We start from the raw sequence: 24,512 nt of genomic DNA, 5'->3' as shown, positions 1-24,512 counted from the left end.
TTCTCACCATGAATGCCTTCAACGCAGCCTTTGCCCGATTCACTGGCCGCCGTGGCCTACCCCATCAAATATTTTCTGACAACGGAAAAACGTTCGTCGGCGCACAACGCGTACTACAAAGGGAATTCACCACATTCCTCAAGGAAGTCGCTACAGACGTCGCCGAGAAATATGCAACTCACGGATTCTCATGGAAATTCATCCCACCATACGCTCCACACATGGGTGGTCTATGGGAAGCGACCGTGAAAAGTTTCAGGATACAATTTACGAAGGTAGCAGGAAACCAGAAGTTTTCCTTTGAAGGGCTTACCACCCTCTTGGTACGCATAGAGGCGGTCCTCAACTCTCGACCGCTCTCCGCTATGTCCGAAGATCCAATGGATCCCCTAGTCCTAACCAGAGGGCATTTCTTACGTGGCGCGCCACTCTTGTCACTACCGGAGCCAACTGCCGAGCATCTCACCCTGGTCAATGAATGGAAGAAACTAAAAACGCTTCACCACCAGTTCAGCACACGATGGAAGAACGAGTACCCCTAGGAGTTGCACAAGCGGTACAAATAGAAATGCCCTCAACGCAATATTCAAGTTGAAGATTTAGTCGTGGTAAAGGATGATTTACTACCCCGAACGAATGGCGTTTGGGACGGGTAATCACTTTACACCCTGGATCGGATAACCATGTTTGAGTTGTTGGACTCAAAACTCAAAACGGACTACTAACGGAATAACCCGAAATATTGCCAAACTGTGCGTGCTACCAACTGCCTAGCAGTGCTAGCCCTACCTCTGGTACCCTCTGCTTCATGCCCCTAGCAATCATATAAGCTACCCTCCCCAACGTATTTTTCTAACCCATTTTTTGAGAAATACGTATTTTTTTCCTTTCTTGTCTTTACAGGACCCGCAGATCTACGGAGACCCAGAAATGCCGGCTATGTGGGCAGCGACCCGCGCTAAGGCAGTGCCGGGCGTTCCTCGCAATGAAGCCTGAGGAGCGCTACGAGTGCGCGAGGAACCACCGGTACTGAATAAACTGTCTGGCAGTGTCGCACAGCACAGGGGCATGTGACACCCCGTCCAGCTGCCGCAAATGCTCACTCGGCCACCACACTCCTACACCGAGCTCGACAACAGGTCACCAATAAGCGTCGCGCGGACAGCGGACCAAGGCGCGCACCAGCCCAACATCAACAACGGGCAATCCAAAGCCGGTCGGCTCGACAGCGCGACGAAAAACTGCGGAAACTGTGAAAGAGGCACGGGCGGCCCTAGACAGGATCGAGGCTGTCCTCAACCCAGCCACGCATGTTGAAGACCTGATCCGATTTTCGGATTAAGTCCGCCCCTCCTTCTGGCAACACCCTGCCAGTGCGGCCAAACACAATCATGGCAGCTCAGCTGTGTCTGCTACCGCGCTCACTCTCAATTTTCAGTTTACTTAAAACTACCAACCCGCTAGCATCGTTCGCCCTTCTTTTTGATCACCCGCCCACCGCCGCGTTAAATTATATACACATATATATTTCCTTTATTTAAGTTTATGTGTGCAGATAAAAACAAGTGAAAATAAATTATAATTCTTTATTTAAACTCAAAATCAAATCGTGCATTTACTTACCCCGTGCCCCTTTGTTGCATAGCTAAAGTGTAGAGTCAAATAATATACACCTACCAACTTGACTTTTTCTTTTTACCCTGTCTGGGCGTTTTGGCGGTCGGGGATATCTCGGCCAGTATTCTCCCCGAGCAATGATATCATAGGTTGTTCACACGTGTACTCACAGAGAACCGTGAACAGCCTGGCAGCCCAAACTTGGGTTGGACTAGCCTTACGGAGTTTGGACGAGTTCTCCTTTACCAAAATGTCTACACATGTATATATATTTTTTTGCCTTTCTGTGGGGGCGGTAACAACTAGAAATATGCGGAGTTTTGACGAGTTCTCCATAACAAATGTCTAATTACCGCAAAGCCTTTTAAACTAAGAAACAAAATTAATTCACAAATTGAATTAACTTTTTTTGATGGACCCTGTTGCCTGGCTAGATTCGCGGTAGAACTTTGAGACTCTTATCTTAGGGGTGAGTCGTGCCCCACGTTGCTTGACATCGGAGGTTCCTGGTAGTGGCTTCCCACAGATGAACCGGTTTCCTGTTCGCTTCATCATCAGGTCTTCAAAGCGAAGCAGGATTGTTATAGTCCAATTGGGAGAGTCACCCTTGGAAGTACCAGTTGGCTGGTGATAGGGAAAAGGGTAGGATTGACCCTCACTCATGTCTGCCTGGGGTGGTTGAAACAAAATTTTGTTAATTTCGCGCAGGTGGCATCGCGAAATAATCCAACGATGTGGGAAAATTCCCAATAACGGCAACCACCAATGCGTAACTATACAAGGTGACAGCTGACTGGTAGTTTCATACGAATTGACACATTAACTTTCAGCGCAGTACGATTTTGACATTAGTCCATCGGTTCACAAAACGAAATATATCGAACTTTTAATGATGGCTGCAGGATTGTCACCGCGACTACCACCTTGTATGGTTCTATCATGGAAACCACAGTTAAATCATGCGACTTAACGGCACCGTTCCACTGCGCAGACGCAAGAATGGAAGGTAATTTTTTTTTTCCACAATACCATGGCGTGCGTTGCCATCTTTGCGCGTAAGAAAGCGGAAAACCCGGCCGTAGCGAGTAATTCGTCAGTTTTGTTGCGTTATTTGGCATTTCTTAGAAATTTTGCGTGTAGTTCGGTTGTGTAAATTGGGCGCTGCCGCTTTGCAAAAGCTTCTTAGTTTTAAATAATTAAAAAAATAAAGAAACTTATATAAAATAAGACAGTGCCACTAAAGCGGCACAGTTTTCGCATATTGGCGTTAGAACCGTTGTGGAAAATAACTGCAATTCACTTGTGTAAGGAGATGCCGCTAATACGTTTATAGAAAACTAAATCACAGCAATCTGGTGCAAAGTACACATTTTTACTAAAAAAAAAAAAAAAAATCGTGCTAAAATCTTAAATGTGTCTGCTATGCTTTAAATAAGCAGTTACTTTTCATTGCTCACAAAAAAAGGGCGGCTGTGTATATGAGAAAATTATTCGTTTTTCTCTTGGTCTTGCCTTCAAACTAATTGTCGGCCATAACAATACTACAGAGAGTTTCAAACTAACAACGAGCACTCCTTCATTTCGGCAGTAGATGCAATAAATGGACGACGGCGCGTAAAGAAAAAAATTTTAGGAACAGCGCATCATCAAGCAAGCTCTTTAAGTGTGCTTAGCGCTACCACCACTAACTACGCCAATCACCATCGCCAGCTTCAACAAAAATAGCAGGGCCGTTAATCGCCTTCATTATCCACCCACAAATCTGACGCCGAAAAATTCTGGTTACAATTTTGCCAACAAATACCAAGCCAAGTCAAAGAATGGCGATACCAAAAAATATTTAATCAGCAAAAAAAATCTCGATTTAAAACAATTCAACAGCAGAACTTTTTTTCATATATAACCAGGAAAATCATTTAAATCCATTTAAACGGCCTTTGCCGCCAAGAGCTATACGCCCATGTACGATTCGTTCCAGTTCGCCATCGGTGACTAAGAGTAGCCGTTAAAACGAGTCGGTTTATACAACAGATCCCGATTACGAAGCACACCTCTTAGACTTCCCGTTATTGGGCGCTGATTTCTTTTGGCTCTTGGCGCGTAGGGAATTGAGATGTAAATTTAAAGCAAAAATTTCACAAGGTATTACAAAGTGGACTCTGCGTATCTGGTCAAACTATTGGCGCAGATATAAAGCCTATACGGCGCTTAGAAGATCAATGTAAGAGCATAATTGTTAACATTGGTTCGGGGGATATCATGAAAGGGCCACTGAATATAGGCCTTCGGCAACAACAACCGCAGTGCCGCCTAACATAGGCCTGCTGCAACAGCTCCAGATATAACAACAACAGCAGGGCCGCCAAACATAGGCTTGCTGCAACACCAGCTTTAACAACAACAGCAGGGCCGCCAAACCTAGGCCTGCTGCAACACCAGCTTGAACAAAAACAACAGCAGGGCCGCCGAACATAGGCCTGCTGCAACGCACCCAGCCGTGACACCAAGACAAGCACTAAAGCGGTGAGTTCGTTCCGGGTGCGGACAAATATACGTATTTGTACTTTTATTTTTCTTCACTTTCGACGCTGCAACGACATATAAATGTTCATATACAAACATACTTAAATTTAAAGCTACAACACAATTAGACAATTTTCGCCTAAACATAATGCATTTGTAATTGCTCTATTGAAATGTAAGCAAGCTTTCTTTAAACAATTTGTTTCTTTGTATAGTTCAGTTTCTTATTTTTAACTACAAAAAAAAAGAGTTTTTCTTCTTCACTCCAAATTATCATGTCATTATTATAGTGCGGCTATTTGTAATTCATTGGCAATAAATTGCCCTATACCAAACGTATGTATTCAATGAATTCTTTTTTGAAAATTTCGTACAATTCGGAGCTTAGACTTATACCGTTTTCACACAGAAACTTAATCGAATTACAATCCCAATTAATGAAGTAATTTAGTTTCCCTTTTCATACAGGACCTTTTGCTTCATTAACCGAACATCTGTCAGCAGCCCAGAAACAGAAACGAAAAAAAAAAAATATTTCGTTTTTACTAAAAATTGTTAAAATGAAAAGCAGCGTTTTCTTCTTAACTATAAATACATCAAAATAAAATGCAAGCGCAACTAACCATAGGTGTTGGTGCTTATTTTCGAGAAAGCTATATTGTCTTGGCAGCAAATGCAGTGAAAATTAAAATTTAAATTTTCTCGCGGCTTTCTATTTTCGTAAATTATTGGAAACAATTTAATTTTGATTGTTATTTCTTACATTGACAATAATATTTGAAGCACCGATTAGGCATTCAATAAAGCAATAATGAGATATTTAGGAACTTGCGTTTTGTATGGAAGATTTAACTCGATTAGGGCTCTAATGTAGAAACTGGACTAATTATTTCATTAAGCCTCTGTGTGAGATTGGCATTAGTCAGCCCTTAGATAAGAAAATTATTTAACGTACACGTTGGGATAGATATAACATACCATATAAGTAGTGTCATAGTTCTGCGACACAGTTAAGACTTGAAACGAAATTAAAGGAAAGAATAAAGGAGGGAGCCGCGATTTTCTTTGGTTGCACAATCTAATGTACAGTTATATAAGAAGCGAACGGAAGCACTAAATATATCATCCATTGGTCAAATTGAAAACTACAAAAAAAATTGTAGTATTATTATTTTCCAAATTGCAAAAGGGTTTTCTCTAAGAAGATAAACAGAATTAACAATGGTCGTAAAAGAAAGTGAGAAAAGTCAAAACAAAAGAATCTAAAAAAAACCAAGAAGAAAGCAAAAACTTGTTTTAGCTTAAAGTAAGCGTTTAATGGAATTTTTACTCTCTTTTATATACATAGGATGCATTGTAAATAAATTTGTTATTAAAATGGGAATGCTGATATTCTTATTTATTTAGAAAAAATAGGGTAACACAGGTAAGGGGCCACTGAAAATCAGGTGCGTCGGTGGCCATGGTTTTGAGGGTGGGTAAAACCCCGGGCGTCGCAGCAAAACCCGCGGCGCACCTATGTATATTCGGTCTTTATATTTCTTGTTTTAATTTTCAGCCGTTTTTAGTTTTCTTTTGTTTCAGCGTTTGGTAACCGGTCATTTCCTGTTCCGTTAATTTTGTTTCTTTTCTTTTGCGTTTAGTTTTTTTGAATTTTGAGTTTTAACGGTCTGTCCGTGACATCGGGTTCGGCCGGATGTTGTTTTAGTTTGAATTTGAGCGTTTTGAATTAGTTCTGCGCTTTTTGTCAGTTTTTTTAAAAGGGATGATATGACCTTTTTTCTGTTTATGGCGGAGGACAGCAAGGTTGGCAAGAACCCCGCCCAGCCGACATGACTAGCCACTGTGCACCACCAGATCATGTCGACTGCCTTCCTTGCTGATCCATTGTAGATGCGAAACCATAACAGATTATTTGCGAAGCCTAAGATCAAGTTGAAGTATTTTGGTACCAAAAGTTTTAATTTGTGTACCATTCAGAGGCGCAGATTGCTTTTGTGATGGGGGGATTTAATTTTACAATTTTTTTTTACTTTTAAGTTATTTTTATTGGTTCATTTTTATAATCATTACATGCCAACCTAATATAAACGCACGCAAGATATTTTCTGTCAAAAATGTCTCATGCACATACAACTTTTATGAGAGCAACCCAAATTGAATTTGCTGCGTGAAAACCTAACTCGATTTCCAGTTTTTGTTCTGCGTGACATTTAGATTTGACGTTTGCACACATGCTTTGCATTGTCGCAACGCATGCTTATTTGGGTTAGAGCAAAAAATGCCGGTTGTTTGCGTGCGCTAAAAAAAACGCATTGCGGTTTTATTAGGTTGGCATATGAAAATCACTTATTATATTGTATAAAAACAAACAAAAAATGGGGTTACATTTTTACTTGGGTGCCCTCAATATGCGAAAGAGTATTTCAATAATTAAAGAAAGAAATCAAGTTTTCGGGATTTTTTCGATAAGTTATGTATGACTTCGGCGGCCGCCGTGGTGTGATGGTAGCGTGCTCCGCCTACCACACCAAAGATGCTGGGTTCACGCCCCGGGAAAAGCTACATCAAAATTATAGATACAAGTTTTTTTTCAATTAGAAGAAAATTTTTCCAAGCGGGGTCGCCCCTCGGCAGTGTTTGGCAAGCACTCCGAGTGTATTTCTGCCATGAAAGGCTCTCAGTGAAAATTCATCTGCCTTGCAGATGCCGTTCGGAGTCGGCATCCCGTCAATTTGTAGGGAAAAATAAGAGGAGCACGACGCAAATTGGAAGAGAAGCTCGGCCTTAAATCTCTTCGGAGGTTATCGCGCCTTACATTTATTTTACTTTTATTTTATCATGAAGAATAGCCAGAGCAGCCAGCCCATTCAAGCGGTTCTACAATAAAAACTAAATCAAAAATTAAATTTTAGTTTTAGAACAAAATTCATAGATCTTAAAGCAACTATAATTACTTCTTTTGTCGTGTTTCTCAGAATCGTCTTTGATCGTTTCAAACGTGATACCGGTAAAGTAGGTAATATCCTCAGCAATACGTTGATATTCGGAAAATTTTCTTCTGGACAATGATAAAGCGCATCCAAAGAGTTTCCAGGTTTGATATCGCCTCCACAAATCAAATATCTGTTCCACAATTCTAATCCAGCAAAAACAGCAGGTGGCCCCGCAGTGAGAAATTCCTGATAAAGTTCGACTGTCTTGATGAATTTATCAGCTACTTTTTCAATTTCATTAAAATAAAGCTTGAAAAAGCTGAAAATCCTTCTAGTATATTTTCATGTTAAGTGAATCTTTCTCCAAGATCTATGACGTAAAACTCTAGGAAAGGATTGAACACCGCTACACGAAAATAATCTTTTGTACTTTGAACTTCAGGATTTGCCTGTTTTTTTTCGTCTACGCGCTATTCTTTTGTGTTTAATCTCAATGTCAAGAGTTTCAACAATTTTTTTCGAAGCTTCGTAAATTTCAGAAAAAGTATCTTCTTTTGCACAAATCTTTTTTACTTCCTCGCGCAAACCTTTGGCCTTTGGCGAGATCCATAGCTTGAATCAAATCTAAATTAACCTTTTGCAATTCGCGACGCAAAGGCAACGAAAGTTGAAAAATGACATTGATAATATGGCCGAAATCGCGATAAAGTATGAACTTTTTTTCTTTTTGCCAATATTGCGTAAAACACTACTTGCTATGAAACTATATTTCGTAGATCACCTCAACACACTATATATCTTTGATTTAAATTTTTCCATATTTGATACATCACCCATTTAAAAAAAAAACTCTGAAGTGGAAAAATTAAGAAAAAATCAGCATCGGAGAAAAAGGTGAATAATATTTTAATGAATTATTTTCTTCGTACAATTTTAGGCTTAGTATAAAGAAAATAGTTTATTTTAATTGAATTCAAATAAGTGGTAAGTGATAATTGAATAATTTTCTTCCGGCAGTATGTCACATGCGGAGATTAAGTTTCCTTTAAGCTATTCTGATCTATTACATTATAGTGTGAATAAAAATAAGGTTTATTCCACCTTACGGTCCAACGTTTCGTCAAATTTCCTTGGCATCAAAAGCGAAACTTTCGAAAAGGTGCTAAAAAATCAACTTGTTCTAAAATGGAAATTTTTATAAAGTTCAGAACACTAGCGACGAAAGAATTGAATGGCGTTTTATCCCATCGGCAAGTCTTCACTTCGGAGGTATCTGGGAAGCAGGGATAAAATAAGTAAAACATCACATAAAAAGAGTTATTGGCGAAACCAAATTAACATTTGAGGAGATGTCAACATTATGTCAAATAGAAGCGGTACTTAATTCTAGATCACTCTATGCCTTACGTTCGGAAGTAGAAGACAACAACATCCTTACTCCAGGTCATTTCCTGATTGGCAGACCATTATTAGATATTAGTTAAAGAAACCTTTTAAATTGGGTGTGACACCTACCATATTAAGTAGAAGAAAATGAAAAAGTTATGCGGGGCGAAATCAAAAGCCCTTGGAATTATGGCAGGAATACTGTTCGCAGTATTACATAAATTAACAGTACGCGACAGATGATGTTCAGGGTCACCCTGGTTCACATTTTGGTCGATATCTCGAAAACGCCTTCACATATACAACTAAGGGCTCCCTTTTAAAACCCTCATAAATAATTTTAATTCGGTACCTCTATCGTACAAACACACGCTGTACAATGACCTAATATAAAGCGAAAATCAGATGACGAAACGGTTTTTAGAAGCACTAATAAGGATTCTCATCTTTCGTTTTTACTACAGGTTAATACTGTGAACGATGTCGAAAATATATTGGATAACCTCAAAACATCAATTTATGCACGCGGCGCGACACTGCAACCATTAATTATCGCAATTGGCAGTGATTTGAGCGATTGCAAATTTTATGTTTACTAGTGCCTTAGACATATCGCCGCTGCGCTCACAAAAACAGTTAAGTATTTTTCAGTAACTTTTCAGGAGATCAAAAAACTAATTTCTGGTGTCCATTTGCAAAATTTTGCAAGTGTCGTATTTTTGAAATATTTTATGGAAAGTATGTTATTGATGTGTGATAGGGAAACATATTCAATTTTTTACACAATACTGTCGTTAGGGGTAGATGCAACGTTATACCCAGAGTAGGTCTGCAGAGCAGATCTTGCTGTGAGTTTAGTCTCTTGGATCGCTGCAATGTGGATGTAATGACGATTCATGAAATCAACTATCTCCGGGATCTTCCCAGTTAACCCATTATAGTTTAACTGCAGAATTCTGAAGTGAAAAGGGGAGACGCCATCACCATGGGGGTAAGTGACGGGTGACTACGACTGAGTTGAGGGAGGCCAGGACGCAAATATTGTTGTGGCCCTGGTACTTGCCGTCCCTGGCTAAGCATTGAGGTATCCGGTGTAGTTGGGTTTGCGGCCTGGCAGCATGGCGCGATGAAACTCGACGGGGGTTGCCATCGGTGAGACAAGAACACCTAGGAAAGTAGCACCGTCCAAGGCAGGGGCTGCATTGGGCAGATGTCGCAAACATATATATGCTGTCCTGGAAAACGGTGCAAAATGTGATAGGGGTTAAGCGTCTGTTTCCCTGACCTACTCGAATACTAGTGCCGGAAAGAGGGGGAGAAAAGGACGGGGGCGGGGATGATTCTCGGCATTGCTACCGACTCTACTAGGGAGATTGTAGTTATGAGTAGGAGCGGCCGTATGAGCTGGTGGTTCCATGAGGCGCGAGCAGCAGCGGGTACTTGTTGTGGCTTGCTGAGCAGCGGGGCTGCTAGAAGGTAGTGGGAGCGCTAAGGCGCAGACTACGGGGCGGCTTGGGCGTGAACAGCAAGGAGCCACAAAAGATTTATTAAAGTTACGAGGACGTCGGGTTTTGGGGTATAGCCCAGAACATCCTGTCCGATGCAACCATCCTTTGCACGTGCCACACTGACAAGAGTGTGACCGTTTAAAAAGATTCTTTTCCGGTAAACACAGCATACCTTCCCGGAGCAGGAGGATATGGCGCAGTACCGCTGCAAGGATCTGCTGGGAGGATGACAATTTGTGGGAGGGACGCAACAAATTAAATGGTGTTACACTGAAATTCTTCTTCGTGCTCTATTTTCAAGCCAGTTTCTTGATTAAGAATGCCATTATATTCAATGTTTAGATCAAAAAAAAAATATCTTTGGAGATAGCTAAACCTTTACAATGGTCGACTACCAATTGCATCGGAACAAATAAAATTGTAAAACCTATGTAGTATATACAGTATGTATTTGCGTATGTATGTAGATGGTTTGTAATTATTTTTTACATTAACACTTTCGCCAAGGATTAAAAACAGTTATAAGAAGTAAATACATAACTTTTTTACAGAGTACTTCTAGTACTGCGAGCTGTACTTATAAACCAAAAGATATATAAAAAAAACGGTATATGCCGAAATGTGAGCTCTATATAGTGATAATAAAATATGCAATAAAATTATAATAATAAAACACAACTATTTTCGTTGGCGCAGCGACGATATGCTTTAGACTTTTTATCTTTTACATTTAAAATATCCACAGGATAGCGTTGAGTTTTGACCTTTGTTCAGAGATATTTTTATTCCATTGACTTGACTGAAGATAAACGTTCTCCAGATGTCCTTTGTTTGGTAAGCGAGTTAATGTATTGTAATTACATAAAAGTAAACTTAACAATTTAATATATATTTTTAATAATGTTATGTTACTCGATTCAAGGTTCGATTCGAGCTCAAGGCTAGAACAATAATTTTTTAATGATAATTATTGTTTTTTTAATTCTTCTGTAATTGAAAAATTTTATTTTGTTTTTGAAATAGTAAGTACAAAATTTTCAGACAACCTGCCATAGCTGCGAAGATGAATCCATTTCGAAGCGTGCTAAGCCTTCAACATCAGTACGCTTTAGGCACGCTGCGCTAACCATTTAGCTATACAGCGGTGGTTTGTTTGATAAATTGCTACTTCTATTCCTATTTACCAATTATATTTAATAAGCATTGCGCCATCTGTTGCAAATCACTGATAATGCTGGATTTGTTTATTGGCAAGTACTTTGTTTGACATTCTCATGCGCTCTTGGTGTATTAACAATTGTTTTTGTTTTTACCGGCCTATTGATAAAAGATTCAAGGTTCGATTCGAGCTCAAGGCCAGAACAATAATTTTTTTAATGATAATTATTGTTTCTTTAATTTTTCTATAATTGAAAAATTTTATTTTGTTCTTGGAATAATAAGTAGAAAATTTTTCAAGCAACCTGCCATAGCTGCGCAGGAAATCCATTTCGAAGCGTGCTAAGCCTTCACCATCAGTACGCTTTAAGCACGCTGCGCTAACCATTTAGCTATACAGCGTAGGTTTGTTTGACTGATAAATTGCTACTACTATTCCTATTTACCAACTATATTTTATCAGCATTGCGCCATCTGTTGCAAATCACTGATAATGCTGGATATGATTATTGTCAATTACTTTGTTTGATATTCCCATGTTCTCTTGGTATATTAACAATTGTTTTTGTTTTTATCGGCCTATTGATAGAGGTTTCAAGGTTCGATTCGAGCTCAAGGCCAGAACAATAATTTTATTTTAATGATAATTATTTTTTTTTAGTTTTTCTATAATTGAAAAATATACAATTTTTGGAATAGTAAATAGACAATTTTTTAGACAATCTGCCACAGCTGCGCAGAAAGATCCATTTCGAAAGGCGCTAAGCCTTCATCATCAGTACGCTTAAGGCACGCTGCGCTAATAATTTAGCTATAAAGCGATAGTTTGTTTGACTGATAAATTGCTAATTCTGTTCCTTTTTAAACGGCTTTATTTAGCTTGACTTGACAGGCTGGCTGGCTGAATTGCCGGCACGAATTTTGTAATTGAAATTTAAGTAACTTCCCGATTAGGTACAAGCTTGAAACTTAGAATATAATTCAGAACAATGCAATAATAGGAAAAAAATCGCCCCTAGGTGCCGCAAGGATCGAGATATTAAAAAAATCTTATTTGTGGTCCGATTTGGTTCATATTAGAAACACATAATACATACATAAATTGAAAGCAGCCTGTGAAAAAAATCTCCACTAAGTAGCGCACGGATCGAGATATTCAAAAAAGTTTTATTTGTGGTCCGATTTGGTATAATACATACATGAATTGGCTCATATTTGGAACATATATTACATACAGTCCGGTAAAAATGACATCAAAATATTTTGGAGTTCGAGGAGGGACAATCATACGTGGCACAGAGTCGAGTAAAGCCTTTGGAAGGATTATGTGTTGAGCATTAGGTGGATCGCAATCAGATGCGGACAATTTAGGTATCCTGCCTAAACATGCCGCCCCCTTGCGATACGCAACATCGTTTACCACCACCGATCTCCATTGAAACGAGAAAAATGAATATAAGACTTACAAACTAAACTTAATCTAGATGAGGAGTTCGCCAGCGTTGCGGATTACAGCATGCCACATAAACTAGGAAGAAAATGAGCGGCTATGAAAAAATACAAGTGAATATTTCTTGCCATTTGATTATACATAATTCTTTAAACATATAGAATCCATAAAGTAATAGGAAGAAGAAGGTCAATAGTGCTGGACGAAGAGGCCGAGGTCTCCGTTCCAGACTGGCAAAATTTTGTTTTCTCCTTTTGTTGGACGGAGAGGCCGAGGTTTCCGTTCCAGATACGCAGTTTTTTGGTTGGACGAAAGGCCGAAGTCTCCGTTCCAGAATCGCAGTTTTTTTTTTTGTTTAGGTTTTCCTGAGCTGGACGAAGAGGTCGAGGTCTCCGTTCCAGCGTCTAACGTATCGTGTCGCTCTTGGCCGACTGCTTTTTTTGTTGGAGGAGGTGTGGCATCTTATTGAGGTGCCAGGGCGAGTGGCCGTGAGGTTGGTTGGGCGATGATTATTAGTGCTGGAATGGACGTGATTTCGAGCAGCTTATGCATATTTGACAAGACCAGTAAGGCTGCAGTGTGTGGGAGGTTGGAACGGACGTGATTCCAAGCCACCCACCCAAATCATTGTGTACTTAAATTAGTCAGTAGATATTTTATCATTGCGTGAGCGGTTCACCCTTATCACTGTCTTTGCTGTGCTTAGAAGCGAAAAGTAAACGAAATGATGCATGTAATTGTGTGCGAAACCCCATGACGAATAGCGAAAATCGTAATTAAATTCGAAAATCCACCAACTCTATGTGCTTATATGAAGTGGTTGAAAAAGTATAGGTGTTTTAAATTGTATATTAAATACAATTTCACCAAGCAGAATTGTATTATTTTCCATTCCCTGACATGAATTTTTCCGATTGTCGAAGCGTTCTCCACGACGCGTTCTATCTGCACGTGCCATTATTCTAAATGTGACGTGGAGCCCTGTCGTATGTTTCTTTGTCAGCTGATAGCTTGTGTGATGGGTTTGTTGAGTGAATATTTATGTATTTTGTGGTTGCACTAGTGCCGTAGAAAAAGTTGATTTTATCTCATTTCGGGACTTGTTCATTTCTTGTTTTTTGTGACGGAGCCTTAAATCAGGAGTGTTTATGATGTTTGTTGTTGATAAACAACAATTCCTGCCCCCCAGCCAAAAAACCAGGCAGTACCGACGGCAAAAAAAAAAATTTTTCTTTTTTTTTTGTAAATGAGAGCATAATTAATTTGTAAGGAAGTTTTTGCCTTTATTTTTTGTGCGTAAGTATGTTTTGGGACTGCCCGAGGCGTCAGTATGGGTCAAACAAGCGGATCCCGATTTTGTTCCTCTTGCGGGTTTTCGGTACTAGTGTGCGTCGTTTGATGCAGCACTAAAAAAAAAACTGGCAAATATATGTACATACGTTTGTATAACCCATTTTGAAAAAGGTTGTGCACAAATTCAGAAAAGAAAGAAATTTGTTTATGAAACAAATGTAGTAAATGAGCACACAAATATTTTTCGGCGCTATTTTTTGTACATCATTTGAACGAAAATAAAAATTGTAAGTAAAAACGCTAGCGTGCCGAAGTTGGTTATCTGTGGCAATACTTTTGGTACATTGGAATGTGGTAAATGTGCATTCCTTGTTTTACAAGAAATAATCATTGTTTTGTACAAACATAAAACTGTAGATATTGTTTTCGTTTCTTGGATGAAAATCTACCAACTACTACTCATTTCTTCATTTTTTTTTTGTGTACCACCATGTTCTAAAAGTCTGCGCACTGATATAACATACCAGCAGCAAGACAAAAAAGAGCGAATAGTACACACCCGTGTATAAAATCTAAGATTACTCAGAATTGAAACAAACGAGAATAAAATCGAATGATTTTCCCGTTTCTTTTTTCTTTCTACTACGGCGCGTGGCTGGTAATTTGGTGGTCATTGAGGACAAGAAGAATGGTAAGTATGGTCTTGTTATCCAAAAACAACCAGTTTAATTGATCAAGCAATTGAACCACTAATATTTAAGGCAACTGAAGATGTAGATTGGGTTATTGGTAATCACTCTGATGAACTTTCACCATTTTAGCAGCAACAAGAAGCTTTAAAACGCGTTACTTTTTGCTGCCATGGAGTGCTTATGAATTATCAGGTGCAAAATTTCAACGGCGCAATACTAGCAGTAGTGTATATAAAGATTTCTATGCTTATTTACAGACGCTTTCTCAAAAATGCGGCTATGCGCCACTTAAAGATCGCTTAAAAAATTCCCAGTACAAAGCGTTTAGCATTAGTAGGATTTGAACGCACATATTCTAGGGACGACCTCGATAAAAAGCTAGAAGAGATTGCAAACCTAGTTGAAGAAGAGTGTATGAAATATGGCAACGGTCTATCAGCAGTTGACATTAAGTTGCGTGATAGGAATGACGTAGTACGAAATTGTACTAAAATTAATACAAATATTATCGATGCATTAGTTTTGAAAATATTTCAAAAACTATTATCCGCTGCGAGCATAATGCCTCAAAAAATCAATGAAGAAACTAATAGATGGCAATGCGGAAACGCTTTGCGTATGTGTGAAATTGTTAAAAGTTTGGATAGGAATGAGTTGCAAAATATTAAAGCGGAATGTGGTGGCATCAAAAACTTGACTACGTAATAAACATGAAATATTCGAGTTTATTGAAAAGGACCACGTTCGCATAAGGAAACCACAGTTAAACGTAGCAACGCAAGCAAAAGAAAAAACTGCTGAGCTAAACAGAAAACAAAATGTTGGCTAATTATGGAAGAAGACGATAACACGTCTAGTGGTGGCAATATTAACCACGAATCCGTTTCCGTAGCTGATTTGTGATGTAATGGTTGAAATACAAAAGTAATTGTGTCATAAACGTTTATCCGGAAATATCTTGGGTTCCAATACAAAAGGTAGCTGGACTTAATATGTCAGTCAGTTCAGCTATATGCTCTGATCCAATTTTGGGTGGAAAGTGGATAGGTTGGTGCCGTCTCTGTGCGAAGCTGATGCTCGGTACATCAATGTTATTACAGGACAAAGCCCAGAGGAGTTTATGCATGATAATATTTTGAAGTGCTATAAAGATTTGGCAAATGTTGTACTGAACTTTTTGCGGATTCATATTAAAGAGGATGATAAAAACTTCCATAAGATATTTGCAGTGAATGTCATGAGTTAGTGCTATCATTAATTAAGTTTAGCGAACTTGCAAATAAAGTCCAACAAAATTTCGATGATCTTCAAAACTCCATGAACAAATCAACAACAAATTTGGAAATGTTACTCGAAAACTATGGCATCAACTCCTATAGAGATGAATCACAGATGCCTCAAATTGGCATTGGACCAGTTGAGGAAATATCTGTTTCTGATTTCGTAGAGACCGCCATGTCTATTCCAAATAAAAATACTGTAAAAATGAAAAACTAACACCGAATGAAGAGCCAGCGCAGGCCACCCCATCGGCGATGAGGACAGAGATTTTAACTATGAACCTTTTTCATCTTCGTCATCCGAGGTTGGTCTTAGTAGTGGCAGTGATGAGAGTTGCATGGATATAAGTTTATCAGAATTAAAAGAGCACCGCAAACAAAAGCGAAAAGATACCGATGAAAGTAAATCAAACTCCACTAAAAAATCTGAAGATACATTAAACAAATGTTTGTGCCAAATTTGGCCAGAGAATTTTAAACGTCGCACCAACTATTCTCGACACATGAAAAACGCATGAAGTTTTTAATTGTTCAAATTGTGTAAGCGCATTTAAATCCGAATCAGAGTTAAAGCAGCATCTGGAGGAACAACATTGCAAGTTAGGGAATTGTTTGCATTGTGAACAAGCTTTTGAAAAAAAGGTTTACGCTCCAAACATATGCTATTGGAACCTAAAATCAAGTATAAATCTAACCAATAAACAATTAGTAAACTGGTATGTGAAGTATGTGGAAAGACTTTCAAATGGAAGTATACTCTCAAGTAACATTTTGAAATACATGGAGACGAATTTGTACTGAATGTGGCAAACAATTAAGTTGCCGTGCTACCATAAATAATCATATGTTGGTACATTACGATGCGATGAAACACAAATGTGACGTATGCGTATGAACACCATGTTCATGTGATTTTTGTGGAAAAATATTTTCTACCGGTTCGGGTTGTGGTTTTCATAAGAAGACAATGCATCCAAATGAATTGGCACAACTAGAGGCATCTGGAGCAAAAGCTTACATAAAAATGTACCAAATTTAGATGAATTGAGGGCGGTGGCGAGTACCGGTTCAAACTTTAGGCTACTGTTGTCCAAGCAAAACGGTTATTTACCTAAATCTTAAACTTCTACCGTGGGATTGCTGTGCAAGTCAAGCCTTAATTGCATAGAATTATCAATACGTTACAATATTAAGATTTATGGCAATCTTTTACATTATAAGTTTTCCATACGTTCAATAAAAAGTATTCAAATCAACAACAAACTAAAAAGCAGTCGACCACAAGCGATATCTTACAGAAAGAGCAGCTTCGAAATTGTTTGATTGGTGGCGCTCAAGAGGCCAAGATATCGCAATCTATTTGTTGCAAGAAAAAGCAGAAAAAGCACACCCAACCAAAGTGGATAACAACAAAGTGGATTGTGAGTTGTACTTCACAAATTGGCTAGATTCGATGTGAAGAAGTTTGTGCACAAACGCACAGCTTAGCATTTCGAGATAATCGCACATCACTCCGTATACAAACATATATTCTATTCTGCTTTCCTTAACACGGCAGTGCGGTTTGGGAAAACCAACAATTAGAGTATCTAAAAGGAGATGTTACTGAGGTTTAACTATACCAATATTTTTCTCTACTAAACTATGCGTAATGTACTTTCTCCTTTTCTCGCAGGTATTTTACATGTGAAACACGCATGTCGTCCGGGCCTATTACGCTTTGTTGCCTTTATATTTGGCGGCCATATGTAGTACATCACAAGGGGAGTAACTCTGCTACTAACTTTCGAAAACTAACATTCAATCCCTCCACTTGTTGGTGTTGCCCAAAAGTTTATTTTTGTACGAATTACTGACGATTACTAAGCATATTGGCTTCTTTGATACACGATTCTGAACCTAATGAACACAAACTAACCAGTTTTTCGCATTTCGGTGGATACAATAGTCAAATGTATAATTTGCTATATTTTTTTCATTAAGGCCTAACATACTTTTTTTATGCGAATATGGAGAAATAGTTACAAAGCGAATTCTAATTTAACTGTAATATAAAATAGTAAACCTAGCATGTTGAATAAAGCGACAAGCAGGCCAAAAAGTCTGCTTAACTTCACAAAAAAAAGGCAAATTATTCATTACAAATACTGAAGGAGATTTTTGAAGGAAATATCTCTGCACGGGGTTTGGTTTCAAACAGAGATGTAGTGATAGGTAGTAGTCGAATAGGGAAGCTAAGTGCAGCAATCGTTTAATCGTTCAGCTAAGTAAGACGCAGTTTTTTAGTGAAGGTTTTAATAAGCTTTAAGTTTAACTCACTTGTATCATACCACTTCGATAGTTGGGTACAATTTGGTGTTGAACGCCCAAAATGGCAAAGTTAATTGAGTTTCGTTAAAGGTGTACTGTTTTTATTTCTCGAAGTAAATTTGCATTTCTGTATTCTTTTGGTTTCTCATCTAAGCATCTTAACATGCGTATTGCATTCTCTTTTACAAAGTCTTTCCCTTCAATAAATTGCCTTCTCAGGAGGTGAAATCGTAAAAGGTTATGAAAACAAAGCTGGCTGACTAAGTAGCTTAGACTTTCGCTGAAAACTGAGCCTTAAACTGGTTTGCGAATGATTAATTCAACAAATTTATTATCGAAAAAATGTACATTGTACATTGCCGAATTTGAAGAACAGCACTTGACCATTCAAAATTTCGGCTTGAGTTAACTAAGATTTCAAAAAATCTAAAGAATTTAATTATGCTACGATATGGGGGCAGATGGGTTCGCCCTTCTGCGGTAGGCATTTCTGGTGTCCTCGTTATGGGATAACGAGTGAGTGGTATGATTTCTGGTGTCCTCGCTCGCGGTGAGCGAGTGAATTTGGGGTTTAATTTTTGAAAATTAAAAAATAAGTGTTTTGTGGCAGATGGAGGATCTGCACTAGGGTTGTTGGTTGGCCTCGTTCCGGGTGAACGAGAGCTGGGTTCTGATTTTTTTGAAAGTAGGGTTATGGAAGAACGGAGGGATTGTTAAGAGGAGCTCTGGGTCCTCTTGCAATCTATCTCCTCTGTGGGAAGAAGGATCAGTTTGACCAAAGGTCGTCTGACTTGACCGTTCTCGGTTATGAGGTCGACTACGTGTACTCGTTTATTTTCGCCGGGGTGTACGACTCTACCTAACCTCCATTCGTTTGGAGAAAAGTTGTTCTCTTTGAGAACAGCAAGATCTCCCACTTTTATATTTTGTTTGAGATGCTTCCACTTCACACGCTTTTGAAGTTCGGATAGATATTCGGTTTTCTATCGCTTGCAGAAAGTGTGATGGAGGGCTTTGAGTTTCTGCCACCGATTGATCATCGAGGCAGGGCTCTCACCAGCATCCGGCTCTGGCGGAGCCAGAAGGTGGCTGACCGTGAGGAAATGTCCTGGGGTGAGCGGCTCTAGGTCCGTCCGGTCATTGGATGCCGTGCTGAGCGGCCGCGAGTTCAGGCATGCCTCGATGCAGCACAAGAGTGGTGGGGCAGGAAATAATTATTTTCAATTTTTTTCATATGTCCGAGCGTTTCATATTCTGACAACACTCGAACATATTATCTACCTAAATCTGGGTTTTTTATTAGCCGCCCCTCATTCCGGAAGAATTGTGAGCATGCGCGTTTCAGGAACGGTCCTAAAATAATGGTGTTAGGGTAATCCTGCCGGAAAGGTAGCGACACGGTGTACTTTCCACTCTCATTTCGTTTCAATGATTCCTTAAATAATTGTTCGGAGTACCTTTCCTTTTCATTTAATATTTTATTTTTGGGTAGATTTTCTACCTCCCAGAAAACTTTAAGTTGGTTGTCTAACGCAACCTCGTTATAGAATGACATGCTGTTCTTCTTTGGATTCGGTGCTTCTATTCGACCGGTTAGTATCCAACCGAACACTGTCTCTTGGGCCAAGAGTGTTTTAGTACATTCTTTTTTATACCGCTCATTAAAATTTGTGGATATATGTCTCCGCCAAGTATGAGGTCTACGTCTTCGTTGACGTAGAACCTCTTGTCTGCCAAAACCAAGTCTGGGAAGGCCTGCATCGTCATGGCATTGATATGGCAGGATGGTATATTCCCAGTGAGTTTGGCTAGAACTAGAACGGGTGTAGTCAGGCTGAAGGAAGGATCCACTGGTGAACGTAATTCAATATTGGATGCTTCTTTCACCTGAGCTGACACCGCATTTGTGATGCCTGAAACCTGGGCATGCACTTTCTTTGCTAGCAAATTGATTCTACGTTTCAGCCTTTCAGTTATGAAGGAACATTCAGACCCATTATGTCGGTACCATTATGGTGAATGTGTATGCGAGCAGTTCCTATCAGCACACCTGTGCTGGAATTGGCATGGCGGGATTTGACATTCTGATTCGTAGAGGAAGGTGGTTGCCCCGAATCCTGTCTTTTCCGCCCCTGTGCCGAAGTTGATGGGGTATTCTCCGCATCTTTGAAAGGATTGCGCACCGTTGGTTGCTGGAGTGCATCCGCATGCAGGAGTGTGTCGTGACGAGAACAGTTGTACGAACTGGTGCACCTCGTCACTGTGTGTCCTGGGGATAAAGAGTTCAGGCAGCTATTTGTGGATTTAACGAATTTAATCGTTTCTACCGGGGTTAAATCGCAAAAGCGTGAACAGTTGCGTAATCTGTGCTCCGCAGATTTGCACATTTTACACATTGATTTTCTTGTTTGCTTGGATACTTTTGTTTGAAAGACACCAAGTCTTTTCGTAGGGGTTTCTATCGATTGTCACGACGCATTTGATTTTTGCACTTCAGAAGTGGCATTCCCTTTAAAACCAGACACGGTTTCAAGTGTCTGTAAACGATTTAACAAGAATTTGTCCATATCCTCCCATTTGGATATGTCCGTTTTGTGGTCAATGCTCTGCTCCCATAGAGCCAACGTACTCTCAGGCAATTTTGTCAAGCATAAATAGGTTATAATCGCATCCCAGTTTGAAACATCTATTTTATGGCTTTTTAGGGATGACAAACAATTGTTTATGTCGCACTGTAACATTTTAATGGAGCTGCCGCACTCGCTATCTACCTTTTTTAAATTAAACAAAATTTGAAGCTGTGAATTAACGATAATCCGTTTATTCTCGTACCTCTCGCACAAGTTTTTCCAGGCTCTCTCGTAGCCTTCATTTGTCAAGGGGCATCTCTTGACGATATCCTTTGCCTCACCTTGGGTTTTTTGGTTAAGGTGGAACAACTTTTCTACCGGGCTTAATCGACTGTTGTTTCTGTAGATGGCCGTGAACAGGTCACGAAGCATTGGCCAAGATAGGTAGTCGCCCTTGAATATCTCAGTATCGCAAGCTGGCAGGCGGATACTGTGTTTATGTGCACGATCCCCTTCGGATCGAACCTTGCTATCTCTTTCCTGCTTCAATTTGGCTTGAAGTTCAGCCATGTTCGACATGCATCGCAGGAATACGGCATATGCCGCTTTATGCTTGATCTTGACCGCTGCAATTTTTTTACGTCATGCGTGTTGGATTCAAGTAACTCCTCGAGGGCGGTCTCTGCTTTTTCCCACTTAGTTTGCAACTCTTTTTGTATTGCAAGAGTGTGTATGGTGTGCAGAGCTGCATTTATGTCATTAAAGTCGGCCTCGAACTTGATTATTCGATCGGCCAACCTGATATAAGCTTAAATATTTCTGAATGAAAATTTGTGAACAAATTAAAACAAAGGTTGTAAAACTGAAAAAAACTGTGCGAATCACCCAACCAAGAACGATTAAAATATGATAAAATTGATTTAAGTTTGTTTATTTTTTTTGATAGAGAGCACTGTGTGAAGTAAAGGGGGGCCACTCGCCACTTTAACGTTCAACCTATATATATAAAAAGAAGTGTACATTTTGATTGTCACTCCATAACTCGAGGACGGATAGAAAAATTGTCATGAATTTTTTAGGAAAGATACAGGAAGGAGAGATAATGGTTAGTTGGTTTTGAAATCCCAAATCGGCTTAGCCATTCTTGAGTTATGATTTTTTTTTAGAAAAAATTCAAAATTTGAAAAAAAAATTAATAAAAAGAAGTGTACATTTTGATTGTCACTCCAACCCTCGAGAACGGCTCGACAGATTGCCATGAAATTTTTAGGAAAGATACAAGAAGGAGAGATGATGGTTAGTTGATTTTGAAATCCCAAATCGGTTTACCCGTTCTTGAGTTATAATTTTTTTTGAAAAAATTCAAAATTTGAAAAAAAAAGTTTACATTTCGGTCCGACCTAACGAAAAAAAATCGATCCAACCTATTACAAGTTAATTTCATTGACAGCATACAAATGTTAAACAGATGAACCTGTCCAAATTCAAATGTTTATCAATCACTTTCTTCTGATGGTAACTATTGTTCACGCCTGCCTTTCCAACATATCTTCGTTAAGTTAATAATTTGCATACATACAAACACACACTCCCACTCATCGCACGCATTCATGCTTTTGTTGTACAACGTAACGTCACCGTCTTCGCTTTTGTTTTTCGCTTTTTTTTTATCATTTTGCTATTATCGCATATTCCTCAATGCACTGCACTCCCACTCACTCCCACTCCCACTCCCACTCCCACTGCAGCAACATAATGCACACTCACCTGCACTAATATTACTTTGCCTATATATACTCTTCGCACTCATCGCTTATTTTGTCAACATTAAATAGCAGGACTTTTCCATGGATAATTCCTAAACATAAATTCTGCTGCCTAAATTGAATTTTTTCTTAGCATGTAAGATCATTGAATTTGTAGTCGTCAAAGAGTTACGACAAATTTCGTTTGCCTATTGATTTGGCATATACATAGATGTAGAAAACGCTCTACATTTCTCCAACTATTATTAATTTAAAAAGTGATTTTAAGTGTGTTCAGTGCAAGAAAACATAGTTAAAAAAGATGTTTTCCATAATTTCATCATATGCATCAAAAAGCCACCAACAAAACGATCAACTATAGGTTAACGTACGCGTAATTCTACCTATAGATTTAATCAAAGGAGAGCGCAAAGTGTAGAGGAACGCTCACAAAAAAACCAAGTACAACAATTACGAAACGCAAGTCGTCATAGATCGACGGATCCAAATCCATTAAATCCAGCATCGAGACGAACGACACGACTTTCACGTCGTGCTGTGCAAGAGATGGAATACGCTGCTTTCGCTTACAATAGCGAAAATGATTATAGTGAACATGCCAATATTGGTGGAATGACGGTGAGATGTCCCCATTGTGATGCAGCCAAATTTCAGAGTGAAATGCCTGGCATGTGTTGTGCTAATGGAAAAGTGAGACTACCAGCATTTGAACCTCCCCCCGATCCACTTAATTCATAAATTTTTGGAACGTCGCAAACGTCTAAGCATTTTTGTCTCACATTCAAGAATACAATGCGGCATTTCAAATGACTTCTTTTGGTGCGACCAAAATTGTAACAGACAATTTCATGCCGACATTTAATGTAATTACTTCATGCAATTTTTTTTGATGTGTTCAAGAATTCGTATCCAGTATCTAATTACATTTCAAAAAAATATTACAGATTCAAGGTCAGATTTATCATCGAGCTGGATACTTATTGCCGTATCCTGATGCTGATCATCAATTTTTGCAAATCTATTTTATCGGAGATGCAAATTGTGAATTGGATCGGCGTTGTACAATTGCTGCGCATGCAAGGCGACAAATTGTTTTTGAACTTCAAACTTTCTTACATCAGTACAATTAATTAATTCGATTGTTTAAAACCGCTCTCGATCGTATGCCATCTGATGATCACAGAATCGTTATATGGGCTGAAAAAATGCCCTTTGGAGAGCATGCGAGACGATTTAATGCACCAACAATTGATGAAGTGGCAATTGTGATTGTTGAAGGCCAGTTTCAATCTCGCGATATTGTGCTACATCGAAGAAATGAAGAATTACGGCGTGTTTCAGAGCTTCACCGCAGATATGATGCATTACAATATCCATTATTGCACTGGAAATGTGACGACGGCTATCATATCAATATACGAATGATAGATCCATGAACCGGAAAAATTAAATGAATTCAATTTAATATGTATTGTATTTATTTCATAACAAGAAGACATGACTTTAATTTTCTGATAATGTATTCATCATAGGTCGTGACGTACAAAAAACAGTTAGTGCGATGAATTATTATTCGTATAGATTCATGATTCGCCCACAAGAAGACAACTTTATTATGCGATCTAGCAAACTTTCCCACCAATACGTTGTTGACATGTATGCGAAAATTGAAGCAGAACGCCTTAATTATCGATTCAATCAAGCCAAATTACGATCGGAAGAATACATACACTTGCGAGATGCAATAGTGAATGATGGCAATGTTAATGATATCGGACGTTTAACAATTTTACCATCGACATATGTTGGCAGCCCGCGCCACATGCACTAATATACGCAAGATGCAATGTCATACGTTCGCAAATAGGTCCCGACCTATTCATAACATTCACATGCAATCCACAGTGGTCTAACATAAAAACAATTTATTTGATGGTCAGAATCCAACAGATCGACACGATATAACAGCACGTATATTTCGACAAAAAGTAAGAGCACTGATGGATTTGATTATCAAATTGCG

General features: G+C 38.9%; 1 protein-coding gene across 11 annotated transcripts in view; it reads left to right on the top strand.

The window, feature by feature from the left end:
* Positions 1-24,512, top strand: part of nvd (neverland) — a 2,324,292-nt gene that overhangs the window by 745,885 nt on the left and 1,553,895 nt on the right. The gene's annotated exons all lie outside the window — the stretch shown is intronic.

The sequence above is a fragment of the Eurosta solidaginis genome, chromosome 1 (assembly GCF_040869045.1).
Source record: "Eurosta solidaginis isolate ZX-2024a chromosome 1, ASM4086904v1, whole genome shotgun sequence".
In the NCBI taxonomy this organism is placed as follows: Eukaryota; Metazoa; Arthropoda; class Insecta; order Diptera; family Tephritidae; genus Eurosta; species Eurosta solidaginis.
Note: the sequence above shows the minus strand (reverse complement) of the source record. Positions and strands in the feature narration are given on the sequence as shown.